The 13776-nt window shown below is 47.3% G+C and overlaps 1 protein-coding gene across 5 annotated transcripts in view; it reads right to left on the minus strand.

The window, feature by feature from the left end:
* LOC110162058 (NACHT, LRR and PYD domains-containing protein 12-like) overlaps positions 1 to 13776 on the minus strand; it is a 75173-nt gene that overhangs the window by 18662 nt on the left and 42735 nt on the right. Inside the window, exon 1 of one of the 5 annotated variants that reach the window (XM_055156733.1) lies at positions 7045 to 8983. The exons of the other annotated variants lie outside the window; for them this stretch is intronic. The gene's annotated coding sequence lies outside the window, so the exon portion shown is untranslated. Of the gene's footprint in view, positions 1 to 7044; positions 8984 to 13776 lie in introns of those variants that run through there. 5 annotated transcript variants of the gene reach the window in all.

Below are 13776 nucleotides of genomic sequence, written 5' to 3' on the forward strand. Positions count from 1 at the left end.
GGACGCATCGGGCGGAACGCAATACGTGTTCATACACTAAAAACAAAAGGCAGGCAAAATTGCACAAAACAAAACAAAAAACAAACAAACAAAAAACAAACAAACAGCGAAACAGCAAAAAGTGAACCGCGTTAGAGCGAGGGACGACTGTAAACCAGGTCTAAACCAGAAGTGACTCAGGTCTAAACCAGGTCTAAACAGCAGGTTGGTCCTTTCGCCCGCGGTTAACTGAAGGTCTATCCGGCCGCGTCTCTGGCATTTCACCGCTGCTGATTTCATGGTGATTTTAGCGAATTTCTATGAAGAAAAGCCCACCACTTCAATCCAGGTTAAAAAAGCATTGTAACGCGCGTTACTCACATTTGTACCGAGTAAAATATTACAATTTTTTCCCCTGTAATGCCTTACATTACTGCGTTACAGCAAAAATCAACGCATTACTGTAATACATTACTTTTATAATGCGTTACTCCCAACACTGAGTATAAATAACAGGAATGTAAAGGTAATTAAACAAAAAGGGATCTAAAATATTTACAGAAGGGGTAATTTATTTAAACAAAAGAGTAACAAAGGGTAACTAAGAAAACTAAGTAGACAACAAAGGATTTAACAAACAAACACGAAGTGAGTAGTGACAACGAGTGTCTCAGAACACAGGGTCACCACAGTGACAGAAAACAAGAGACACATGAAATTAACACATCAAATCTGAAACTAGGGCCTCTTTTACTGAATCAAGTGCAAAGACTTGACAAAGACACTAACACACTAAATGGTAGACTGGCCACAAAAACCAGCAGCCCCAAACAGGAAGAAACTGTCTCCTTAAACACCTGACCAGTCCTGCCTTCAGGTGAGGCAGGACTGGTTAGGAGTAGAAATGAGAGGTAGAAAGGCAGTTTCCAAGCTTTACAAAATGTTATGTTCTATATTTTTGACTGCAGCAGACTGACTCTAGACCATTGGGAGAGAGATCTGGATATAAAACAAACAACAGAGCAGTGGGCTGTTGTACTTAAAGCTCTCATATCCCTGTGTGCCCCCGCTATATAAATGGAAGATATTATTACTATTATTATTTGACACTGCTGATATGCTGAGGGAACAAAGTAGAATAAGTGAAAACAAAACAAAAAACTCCAGTACAAAGGTTTCTCTTAGTGAAGTGTATCATTTGAATAGACCTGAAAGTCAGGAAGTCCAAGTGTCTAAGTGACTGTAGAAGTGACAAAGTCTCTGATACATGTTTAGTACAAAGAGCCACAGCCACATTTACAATGTTCATCATGTTTATCAATCCCATTAATATAATTACATATTTATAATGAATATCTGAAAATAAAGACTTCTCCATTGCCAACAGTTTATTTCTACACACCTTCCCTGAATAATATGAATAAATGGAGAACGTACATGGCTTCTTAAAACAGGTTAAAATGTCAGATTTTTTTTCCAGGGAATGACGTCTTCATTTGATGTATAAAATGGTACACAACTTTGCTACTGTCGAGTCATTTTAAATTCAAAATAGGCTATAGGCTATGATCTCATTATTAAGACGCATATGAAAAGCAAAAAAATAAATAACTTGCAGTATGGAATATCCACCCGCCCGCCGGCGGGCGATTTTCCAATAAAAAAATGTTCACTCTGTATTTTCACCTTCATTATTGTAGCGACCTACAAACTGTCGCAATGCTTTATGGGATTGTTTTTATTTGGGGCTAGTTATTGACAGGCAGTCATTTTCGGGGGGGAGCGTTCAGACCATGAGTTAGGCAGGAGTGTTTGAAATTTAACCCTGCACTGTTGCTATTTTGCCGGTTCTATTAAAGCTGAAATACAAGCCAACCTGTTCTCACGTTTTCATTTCGTAACCGCCGTTACACTGGTGTCAGAAGTGGGATTTTTACGGCACGATGACAACTTTTCAAGAAGAAATAAACTCCTTGATTGCCCGCTTAGAAGCCGTAATGGAGGGAGAGGCCGGGGCGCCCCGGAGAAGAGAGCCAGAGCATGCTGTGGTCGGCCGCCCCGATGGAGCCAGCGAACCCCGGCGAGCACAACGTCAGAGGCAAGGGGAACGACCTGCAAATACGCCCAGACCGGCTTCCCAGGAGCGGGAAGAAGAGAGCCTATTTGCGGTGGATTTGGCGCGCGGGCAACAAGCTAATCGCCGGAGTGCGCAGCAAGCAGAGTGGCGGGGCGAGGCTGGCGGGTTGGCGGGATCTAGAGGACTAGACGGGGCAGCGGAACTGCTCCAACATCACCGCCAGTCCGCGATAAAACTCCACCGCTACAACGGGGAAGAGCCGGCTCATACCTACCTGCTACAGGTCCAGCTAGCTGGGCAGATTAACGGATGGTCTGCCGAGGAGACAGCGGGGCATGTCGCTCTTTCCCTGGAGGGACGAGCCTTACAAATTCTTACAGATCTGCGGCCAGAGGAGCTCCGGGATTGGCCAAAGCTGAGTGCAGCTATTCAGCGCCGCTTTGACCGTCACCTTTTTGTCGAGGACACTAGAGATCGGCTAGCAAAGCGTCGGAGAGAGATGGGAGAAAGCCTGGGTACCTACGCAGCAGACCTTCGTAGCTATACTCGCCGTGGGCACCCTGATTTTAGCGAGAGGGTGCAGGAGGAGCTAACAGTCCAGGCTTTTCTGAGGGGACTACAGCCAGGACGACTACGTGAACACATGCGCTTGCTCTCCCCCACCACTCTAGAAGCAGCACTCGCTGAGGCCGAGCGGGTGGAGCATGTCCTGTGTCCAGACGGCTATCGCCGCCACGAAGCCGTTCGTGTTAATCAGGTTAGGAGCGAGGACCATGATGTGGAGGAGGAACCATCGCGACGGGCCATGTCAACGCCACAACGCCGCCGATCCAGGAGACAAGAGGGTGAGTGCTACAGGTGTGGGGCCCCTGGCCACATCGCTCGTTATTGCCCAGCACCTGCGCCACTAAGCTTGCATGCAGATTTAAACTAGCACGGGATGGCAACGAGGGGGAGCTACCATCCAGGACAGACACAACTACCCCCAATACATCCATGATGCGTCTCGGACGTCTGGGGCAAGCTCATGGTCTTTATTTGGACTGTATGGTTGAAGGGACTCTGTGTCGTGCCCTAGTGGACACCGGGTCTACCATCTCCCTAATCAAGCCTGGTACCCTGCCAAGCTCGGGTGACAAGATACATGAAGGTTGGACCACCACCAAACAAAACATCACAACAGTCACTGGTGAGCGAGCCAAGATGCTGGGTACTAGGACATTACAGGTCTCTGTGGGCCACCTACAGGTATGGCATCAGTTCTGGTTAGCTAATGTTCAAGATCCCTGTATTATTGGACTGGACCTGCTGTGTGAGTGGGGGGCTATGGTGGATGTGTCTGGAGCCACTCTTCATCTTGGCGCCGAAACCATAGCGCTTCACAAGTCCTGTGAACCTGAGGCCTGTAGAGTTATGAGGCCAGCGCCACGGAGGGAGCCGCCAGCACCGCAGAGGGAGCCGCCATCGTGGGTGCAGCCGTCAGCGCCGCAGAGGGAGCCGCCAGCGCCGCAGAGGGAGCCGCCAGCGCCGCAGAGGGAGCCGCCAGCCGCAGAGGGAGCCGCCGTCGTGGGTGCAGCCGTCAGCGCCGCAGAGGGAGCCGCCAGCGCCGCAGAGGGAGCCGCCGTCGTGGGTGCAGCCGTCAGCGCCGCAGAGGGAGCCGCCAGCGCCGCAGAGGGAGCCGCCGCCGTGGGTGCAGCCACCAGCGCCGCAGAGGGGGCTGCCAGCACCGCAGAGGGAGCCACCAGCACCGCAGAGGGAGCCGCCGTCGTGGGTGCAGCAGCCAGTGCCGCAAAGGGAGCCGCCAGCGTCGCAGAGGGAGCCGCCAGTGCCGCAGAGGGAGCCGTCAGTGCCGCAGAGGGAGCCGTCAGTGCCGCAGAGGGAGCCGCCAGAGCCGCAGAGAGAACCACCTGCAGGGGAGCAGCAACCAACGCCGCAGCCGCTATCCCCGGAGACAAGCCAAGCCATTGCTGATCTCTTTACAAGAAGCTGTGAAGGGCTAGATGCTGAACAACAACAACAATTAAAGACTCTGCTTGAGGTGTTTGCTGATGTGTTCGCTGCCAGAGATGAAGATTGCACCCAAACTAATCTGGTCCTTCACGATATTGACACTGGAGAGGCCCGCCCTGTTCGCCTCCGGCCACGCCGGCTGCCCCTCGCTAAACGACGTGCAGCACAAGAAAAGATTGAAGAGATGCTACAGGCAGGCATCATTGAACCATCAAAAAGTCCCTGGGCAGCACCTGTAGTTCTAGTCCGGAAGAAAGATGGGACTTGTCGTTTCTGTGTGGACTACCGCCGCCTTAATGACATCACACGTAAAGACTCGTACCCCCTGCCACGCATCGACGATGCGTTGGACTATATCTCTGGCTCTTCCTGGTTCAGCTCTTTAGACCTTCGCAGCGGGTACTGGCAGGTGGAGCTGGCACCTGAGGCCCGCCCCAAGACCGCTTTTTCGATCGGCCAAGGTCTGTGGCAGTTCAAGGTTATGCCGTTCGGCCTCTGCAATGCTCCAGCTACTTTTGAGCGCCTGATGGAACGGGTGCTTGCAGACATCCCCAGGAGCTGCTGCGTTGTTTACCTGGATGACCTATTGGCCCACGCAGCAGACTTCCAAGGTGCCCTAGACAACTTGCGGGACGTTCTCCAAGCCATCCGCCAAGCAGGCCTGCGCCTGAACCCTAAGAAGTGCCAGTTGTTCAGGAAACAGACTTCTTTTCTGGGCCATGTTGTCAGTGGCAAAGGAGTCTCCACTGACCCAGCTAAAGTAACTGCGGTGCGAGAGTGGCCTACCCCCAATGACATTACAGAGCTGCGCAGTTTCTTGGGCTTGGCTTCCTATTACCGAAGGTTCATAAAAGACTTTGCCACCATTGCCAGCCCCCTCCACAAGTTGACCCAGAAAAACCACGTCTTCCAGTGGACAGATGACTGTGCTGCAGCCTTCAACCACCTGCGCTGTGCCTTGGTTGAAGCCCCAGTGTTGGCCTATCCAGACCCAAAAAAGATCTTTATCGTGGATACCGATGCCAGCAACGTGGGTCTGGGTGCCGTGCTTTCTCAGGAGGGAGAGCATGGTGAACAGGTCATTTCCTATTACAGTCGCTCCCTAAGCAAACCAGAGAGGAACTATTGTGTTACCCGCCGGGAGCTGCTAGCAGTGGTCTTAGGTCTTCGCCATTTCCGACCGTACTTGTATGGTCAGCGGTTTGTTCTGAGGACTGACCATGCTTCACTCACCTGGCTGTTGAACTTTAAGGAACCCGAAGGGCAGCTAGCCAGGTGGATAGAGATCCTACAGGACTATGATTTTGACATCCAGTATAGGGCAGGTCGAATTCACAGTAATGCTGATGCCCTGTCACGGAGGCCATGTGATGAGATGTGCCGCTTCTGTCAACGGGCAGAGGAGCATAGTCCTGGTGCCAAAGTAGCAGCACTGCAATGTGTGGTGGTGTCAGACCCCCAAGAGGCCATCGATCCTCAGCAGCTCCAGCAAGACCAACAACAGGACCCGGTTCTAGCTCGAGTACTTTCCTGGGTGGAAGATGGCCAACGCCCAGAGTGGTCAAATGTGTCAGCATTGGACTCTGAGACAAAAGCTCTGCACTCCCAGTGGCCCAACCTCAGTGTCCGGAATGGGGTCCTCTGCCGCTGTTGGAGTTCCCCAAATGGACAGAGAGAGATACTGCAGCTCCTGGTCCCTCATAAACTGCGAGCTAGAGTCCTTCAGTGGGTTCATGGGGCAGTGGGTGCTGGACATTTTGGCGTTACCAAAACCTTACAGCGACTTAGACAAAGATTCTACTGGCCAGGTTGCAGACGCGATGTAGAGATGTTTGTTCACAGGTGTGATACCTGCACTGCTTGCACCCACAAAGTGATGGCTTGGTTGAACGTTTTAACCGAACACTAACCACGCAGCTTGCCATCCTCACCAGCCACCGACAGCGAGACTGGGATCGTCACCTCCCCTTGGTCTTGTGGGCGTACAGAACTGCTGTGCAGGAGTCGACAAGGTGTACTCCCGCTGCACTAATGTTTGGCCATGAGCTACGCACCCCAGTGGACCTAGTCTTTGGGTCCCCCCCGGAGCCAGAAGTGCGAGGGGAGCCTGGACTGGACTACTTCTTCAACTTGGTGGAGCAGCTTCAATTAGTCCATGAGCTCTGCCGGGAACATCTGGCCAGTGCAGGAATCCAACAGAAGAGGGCTTATGATCTCCGCTGCAAGGGGCAGGATTTCAGCATGGGTAATAAAGTGTGGGTCTATAGCCCAGTTAGGAAGAAAGGACACTCGCCTAAGCTTTGTAGCCATTGGGTGGGGCCATGTGTTGTCCTTGCAAGACTGTCAGATGTTGTGTATCGGGTGAAACTATCTCAGAGGGGTAGGGTTGTAGTTCTTCACCGAGATCGGCTTGCCCCCTACCAGCCCTTGGTTCCAACAGTGGGAGCTTCAGGAGACCAAATCCAGTCGTCATCAAGTAGCCCTGCGGCAGCCACCAATGGCGAGTCGCCGCATCGCCCTCGGAGGCAACGGAGACTCCCCTCACATCTGAGTGACTTTGTTGTTGACAGCTAACTGGGGACAGTTAATCGTGCTAGTGGGGGGCTGTGTAGCGACCTACAAACTGTCGCAATGCTTTATGGGATTGTTTTTATTTGGGGCTAGGTATTGACAGGCAGCCATTTTCGGGGGGGAGCGTTCAGACCATGAGTTAGGCAGGAGTGTTTGAAATTTAACCCTGCACTGTTGCTATTTTGCCGGTTCTATTAAAGCTGAAATACAAGCCAACCTGTCTCACGTTTTCATTTCGTAACCGCCGTTACATTATTGTTTTCACTACTGGCATGCCATACATCGTTTGAAAGCTTAATTTATCAATAAAACAACCATATCATTCATTTTATGCCGTACAACGAGCCCAAAACGCTATAACTTAAAAATTCACATCATAAACAAAGAATAAGATACGCGTTTCTTACCTTTGAGCCGGTTCTGTCGGTCCAAAACGCGTTCAATCCATGAAAAGTTGTACTCAATAAATCCGTAATAATCCACAGAAAAAGAATATCAAGTTGTTTTTCCAAAAAATAATTCCATGTGGGGGAATAATCCAGAAAATCGTCGTCCGTATGAGTGGATGAATCCGTGAATGAAAATATTATGTCTCTCCTCCGCCTCTTCTTCCGCTCTGTGACTTCCCTTTCTCTCCCGCTCTTGGGTGCGCTTGTTTTCCTCACACTCTTAGCTTCAAAATGAGACCCTCCCCGCTGTTGTCGGTGGCGGGGTTTAGGCGGGGCAAGCCGCTGAAGAAGCTAACGCACTCACGTACTTCCTACCTTTACGCACGCGTCATCAGTTTGTTTACGGGAAATCTCTTCAGTTGGATCTTCCAGAAAGTGATTGACATATTGTTTTAGCCTATCACCAGAGCTTTCAAACGGTGGGTGGGACATTCAGATTGTATTGGAAACGGAGCCTGTGTTTATAAGCGTAAAGGCGAGGGAGACAGGGAGCAGTGCAGGCGGTGCCATATTGGGCAGATCTTTCACTTGGAGGACAATTTTGGCTACTTTTAGTTTTTTTTCATGAGAAGACATGCCTAAAGCTCAGAAGAATTAGTATTATAATAATAACTATTATTATTATTATTATTATTATATTATTATTATTTTGGCACAAATTTGGCAATCTTGTGCCGAATTGTCATTTTGTATACACAAAGGCTCACAGCATCAAAACCCTTTGTCCTAGAGGTCTGAAATTCTACACAGTTGTTGCCAACAACTTGAACAACGAGTGTAGTGAGTCACAAATGTCTAGCATGAAGTATGACCAAGCTAAGGCCTTTAATTTTTTTCATTTTTTTTTCGAAGCAAAAAAATACAATTTTTTTCAATTTTAATTGACTGTACTGTAGGTTAGGCAGCACTCACAGTCTTCATGTACATATCTACAGAAACTAGAAGGCCTAAGCTTTAAAATGGTGCCTCACACAAGCATGTGGGTTCTAAGGTTTTCTTTTTAATAAGCTATGACATTTGGGTATGTCTTACCATTGTGCACACACCAAAATGAGGCGGGTGGTAACAGGTTAAAGGATTATTGTTCTGATGACGTATGTCACACATTCATTTCAACAATCATTATTGAAAAATGCATTCCACACTGAAAGATGTAGTTATTCTTTTTAAGAATACTGAAATGCAGTGTTGGGTAGTAACAGATTACATGTACCGGAGTTACGTAATCAGAGTACAAATTATGAGTAACTGTATTCGGTTACAGTTACTGTTTCAATGAGTGGTAATTAGATTACAGTTACTTTGTTGAAATAAATGGATTACGGGGCGGTATTTTTCTGTTTTCACATTTTGGGCTAAACCAGGACTAAAAGCAGGACTAAAAGCAGGACTAAAGCAGGATTAAACTAAGACTAAACTAGGACTATTCTGTCCTCACGATGGCGTCTCTACCAGGGCTAGACAGATAGCGAACATACAAAAAAAGAGAGTCCACACGACCATATGGAAAAGACTTGTCTTTACGGACGTTTATTTCCACATTTGTCTCTTTGTCTTTTTCTTTTTTCCGTTTTTCCTTTTTTGTAAAACTGCAACAAACACACAAAAGATGTGTATTAACAAATCGTGCATGTTACGACAAAAATAAAAGCCCCACTACCCAGCCCAAACACAGGACGGAGCTAGCAAAGAAACTAGCAATAAGCAACACCGCGAATGCGCCAAAACCACCGTTCCAACCTTCAGATATTTATAACAATACAAGAAAACGATATTATAACACAAAACAAGCCAAACTTACGGACAAAGATGCCCCAAGGCCGAAAACAGAGACGTATTCTGTCAGACTGCGAACCGATCACGCTTGTAAGTGAGCACGTGCGGTAGAAAAAACAAAACTTAAAACCAAAGGCGTCCACTAGAGGGCGGCAATCAACTTTATAACAAATAAAGTATTAAATGGGTCAACAGTACACTCCCCGCCTGGTATATTAATGAATATACCACTATTTAACCTTTATCCCCATTTTCAGACAAAAGTACAATTACATCAGTAACAGGTCTCATATACGTCTTAACAGAACCTTGTTTTACAATCTTGACTTCAAGTTTTCTTACCCTTTTGTCATCACTGGGAATAGCCTTAACTACAATACCAACAGGCCATTCATTACGTTTGATTTGAGTGTCTTTTAACAAAACAAAACAACATCACCCTCTTTTATGTTAGGTTTTTCTGCTTTCCATTTTCGTCTTGCTTGCAGAGTGGTGAGGTATTCCTGCCTCCACCTTTTCCAGAAACAATCGGCAAGCCCCTGAACTTGACGCCACTGGGCTTTGTAAAGGTCTTTGAGTTCAAAATTCCCCGGAGGTGATAACACTGGACTGGCCTTCTGAGTGAGAAGCATTGCAGGTGAGAGGATTTCCAGTGTTTCAGGATCTGTAGTCACAGGGACCAAAGGCCTGGCGTTCATTATGGCCATGACCTCAGCCATAAGAGTGACCAATACCTCATGTGTGAGACGACTGTTAGAGTTTTTCAAAAGTAAACTGTCGAGAATGTTTCGAACTAGTCCGATCATCCTCTCCCACACCCCTCCCATGTGAGAGGAATGCGGGGTGTTGAATGCCCAAGTGCAGCTTTGGTCCTGTAAGAAATTCTTGATTTCTGGATCTTCAGAGTTGATTCGCAACTCCTTACAGGCACCGATAAAGTTTGTACCTTGGTCTGACCTAAGGCGTTTGACTGGTCCCCTGATTGACAAGAATCGTCGGAGAGCGTTTATGAAGCTGGAGGTGGACATTGACTCGACAACTTCTATATGCACTGCCCTAGTACAAAGACATGTAAACATCACTGCCCACCTTTTGCTCTCAGCACTGTTTGACCTTGTGCGGCGGGATGTGACATTCCAAGGTCCAAAAACATCTAAACCTACGTAAGTAAATGGCGGGTCAATGGTAAGCCTATCAGCAGGTAAAATTGCCATTTTTTGTTCCTCTAGACGACCCCTTAGTTTCCTACATGTGACACATTGGTGAATTATGCGAGAAACCAGTCTTTTAGCCCCTAGAACCCAAAGTCCTGCGGTGCGCAGAGCACCCTCCGTAAACTGACGTCCCTGATGAGCTACTTGGTTGTGATAGTGTCTGACTAAGAGAACTGCTAAATGATGAGAACCTGGGATAATCAAGGGGTGTTTTTCTAGTTCAGAAAGATCTGCTGTTTGCAAACGTCCCCCAACCCTTAACAAACCTTCACTATCAATAAAGGGATCAAGTTTTTCAAGGGGACTGTGCGAGGATATCTCTTTTCCCTCAGAAAGTCTTTTGATTTCCTCTCTAAAGATCTCCTGTTGAACACATTTGATAACAACTGTCTTTGCTTGAGAGAGATCTGTGGAGTGTTTATCACAGTGGTCCGTAGGTATGACCTTTGAAAACGACCTTGCCATGTGAATGAGAGCTTGCATTCCCCTAACCAAGGATTTCCAGGTTGAGAAACGCTCAAATCTGTGTGAGCCAAGCTTGTTCTCCTTGACGTTTGTTGCTAAAGTGGTCACTTGAGGACGGATTTCCATGTCCACTGATGGATCCACAAGATCAAAACTTTCAGGCTTATCACGTTGCTCAGTATTGACCTTTAAGAACAGAGGACCAGAGAGCCAGGTTGTGTATTGCAGTTGTGATGCGAGAACGAGCCTGGTACCATGGTCTGCTGGATTTTGGTCTGTGGCCACATGATGCCACTGGTCGGGTGTGGTTGATCTGCGGATCTGGGCAACCCTATTAGCTACATACACATAGAATCGGACGAGTGCTGTTGTGAATGTACCCAAGAACTATCTTACTGTCAGTATAAAAGTCGACAGCTTGAAACTCAATGTCACTTTCCTCGATGATTATCTGAGCGAGTTCGACTGCTAAAACAGCTGCGCACAGTTCTAGGCGTGGGACTGTGTGGGCAGAAGATGGCGCTAGTTTAGATTTACCCATCATATACCCCACATGGCACTGACCATTTGTGTCAACAACCCTGAGGTAAGCTACAGCTGCTATTGCCATTGTTGAAGCATCTGAAAAAATGCATAGTTCCCTTGTTTGAGTATGTGACAGTGAAATTGGTACAAAGGGTCTGGGGATTTGGAGACCTTCAAGAGCAGTAAGTGATTCAGTCCATCTGGTCCACTCTATCTCCCTGTTTGTTGGTAGAGGTTCATCCCAGTCCTGTTGTTCTAGAGTTAGCTCCCTGTACAGTGCTTTGCCCTGAATTGTCACTGGGGCAGCGAACCCTAGGGGGTCATATAGGCTGTTTACAACAGAAAGTATGCCTCTGCGGGTAAATGGCTTAGTATCTTTTCCCACTTGGAATGTAAAAGAGTCATTTTCTAAGTTCCACCCAAGCCCAAGACTTCGTTGAAGAGGCAGAGGGTCCACATCCAGATCTAAATCCTTAAGATCTGCTGCTCGCTCCTCTAGTGGAAATGCATTAGTGACCTGACTGACGTTTGAGGCGATTTTGTGAAGCCGTATGTTTGATTCAGCCAGCATTTTTCTTGCTCGAGACAAAAGTTCAATAGCTTGGCTCTCATTGGACACAGAAACCAGTCCATCATCAACATAGAAATTGCGAAAGACAAACTGTTTTGTGTTTGAGCCGTATTCTTCCTGCCCTAGCTCAGCTGCTCGTCTCAGTCCATAGATAGCAATAGCTGGGGATGGACTGTTCCCAAATACTGGAACTTTCATGCGGAACTCTATTATTTCTTTGTTCAGGTCATTGTCTTTGAACCATAGGAACCTGAGATAGTTTCTGTGACTTTCCTTTACTCTGAAGCAGTAAAACATCTGCTCTACATCAACAGTAACTGCTACCTGCTCTCTTCTAAAGCGCAAAAGAACACCAAGCAGTGTATTGTTTAAGTCTGGTCCCCTAAGAAGAGTGTCATTAAGAGAGATGCCATTAAACTGGGCGCTTGAATCGAACACGGCTCGGATTTTGCCTGGTTTCTGGGGGTGGTACACTCCAAATATCGGTAGGTACCAACATTCTTCACCTGGTTCTAGTTCTGGGGCAATTTCTGCTTGGTCATTTGCAAAGATTTTTTCCATAAAATCTATGAACTGTTCTTTCATGTCTGGCCTTTTATCTAATGTCCGTTTCAAAACAGTGAGGCGTTTCAGAGCCTGTTCTCTGTTGTTGGGAAGGAGAGGGCGTGGATTACGAAAGGGTAAGGGCGCCACCCAGTGGTTGTCACTGTCCATGTACACCTCCCTGTCCATGATCTCAAGGAAGATTTTGTCCTCAAGAGACAAGGCTGGTTTATCGTCATCAGGCGTTCTTTGGAACACGTTGAGCCCTAGAGTGTCTGGCTGTTTGAGTAGAGCTGCCTCCATGTCACCGAAAACAACAGTTTGCAGTTTAGGGAGAGTGAATGTCTCTTTTACATGAATGGCGCTAGTGCAAGGCTCGAGGAAGGAAGTGCGGCCGTTTTGTAGAATGCTAGTTTTGTAAACATTCACTTTAGTCTGCTTGTGAGCTCTCCCCAGACAGATCTCACCCACAATAACCCACCCCAAATCTAGCCGCTGAGCATAAGGTGTGTTGTGCGGGCCATTGTACTGCTCGCGCGCACTTTGTGTACACTGAGAATGTCTCGTCCCAATAACAGAAGGATGGGCGTGTCTTGCTCTAGTGGTGGTATTTTACCTGCTATTGGTGCTAGGTGAGGAAAATACTGTACAATGTCAGGTGTGGGAATTTCACTGCGGTCATCTGGCATTGTATTGCACTCTAAAAGAGGGGGTAATGCTATGTGTGTTTGTCCATCAAGTGACGCAACAACAAAGTTGTGAGCTTTCCTACCTGTAGCTTCACTAATGCCTGCACAGGTTTTTAAAGTGTAAGTAGATGGAGCTTCACTAATGTCAAACAGCTCAAAGAAATCAGATTTTGCCAAAGAGCGATTACTTTGGTCATCTAAGACCACATACATTTTTTGAGCTTTGTCTGGGCGGTTTGCTGGGTACACATTCACTAGAGAGATTTTTGAGCACGATCTGAGTCCTTGTGTTTTGTCACATATCTCAGTACATTTAGAGGTGACCTCGGGAGATGAGGCATTGTCTTGCTCCCCGCCATGCTCTTGTTCCATCGCTTGTGCTCCCGTGGACCAAGGAGCAGGTCCAGGGTGGAGGGCACTAATGTGTCTGTCACTATTGCACTCTTTGCATTTAACAGCAACCTTACAGTCTTTAGCCAAGTGTTTAGTGGATGCACAACAACGAAAACAGATTGAGTTTTCTTTTAGATAAGCTTTCCTTTCATCTAAATGTTTTCCCCTAAACCCACGACACTTTGCTAGGGGATGTGGCTTGTTGTGCATTGGACAACGATCTGCTGGCTCATCTACTCTCTTTTCTTGACTACTGTTATTGGGTGTTACAGGTGTAGCCATAACCTCAGTTTTTCTAACTGACACTGTTTTGTTGTTACTGTAATGTCTCACTGGTTTGTCTTGTTTTATTTGACTTGTGATGCAGGTTGAAGAAAAGGAAAAGCTTGGATCATTTCGGGTCTTTGCTTGGCTGGAAATGAAGTTAACGAAATAGCTGAAAGGTGGAAAGGAAACATTATGCACTTCCTTATATCTAGAGCCATACGTGATCCAGCGTTCTTGCAGTCCATAA

This window comes from Boleophthalmus pectinirostris, unplaced genomic scaffold (assembly GCF_026225935.1).
Source record: "Boleophthalmus pectinirostris isolate CB_2022bp ecotype Guang Dong unplaced genomic scaffold, ASM2622593v1 HiC_scaffold_1, whole genome shotgun sequence".
Taxonomy (NCBI): Eukaryota; Metazoa; Chordata; class Actinopteri; order Gobiiformes; family Gobiidae; genus Boleophthalmus; species Boleophthalmus pectinirostris.